The sequence below is a fragment of the Octopus bimaculoides genome, chromosome 10, assembly GCF_001194135.2.
Source record: "Octopus bimaculoides isolate UCB-OBI-ISO-001 chromosome 10, ASM119413v2, whole genome shotgun sequence".
Taxonomy (NCBI): domain Eukaryota; kingdom Metazoa; phylum Mollusca; class Cephalopoda; order Octopoda; family Octopodidae; genus Octopus; species Octopus bimaculoides.
Genome location: NC_068990.1, coordinates 13,923,709 through 13,924,255, shown reverse-complemented (window position 1 = coordinate 13,924,255; position 547 = coordinate 13,923,709).

Below are 547 nucleotides of genomic sequence, written 5' to 3'. Positions count from 1 at the left end.
CACACACACACACACACACACACACACACACACACACACATGCACTTACGCACAGGAAAACGTGATTCGACATCTCTAAAAATGGGTTCTGAGCTAAACGAGAACAACAACGACAAAAGCTTAAATGCATATTGGTGATTATAAATAAATAATTGCTAAAAATGCTATCGGATGTTCTTTTACGGTTGTTTCAATTTCAAATATAACAGTTGCATATTACCAGTTGGTAAGTTCATAATTGGTCGATGTTATTTTCTGTGTGGAGGCGCAATGGCCCAGTGGTTAGGGCAGTGGACTCGCGGTCATAGGATCGCGGTTTCGATTCCCAGGCTGGGCGTTGTGAGTGTTTATTGAGCGAAAACACCTAAAGCTCCACGAGGCACCGACAGGGGATAGTGGCGAACCCTGCTGTACTCTTTCACCACAATTTTCTCTCTTACTTCCTGTTTCTGTTGTGCCCGTAATTCAAAGGGTCAGCCTTGTCACACTGTGTCACGCTGAATATCCCCGAGAACTACGTTAAGGGTACACGTGTCTGTGGAGTGCT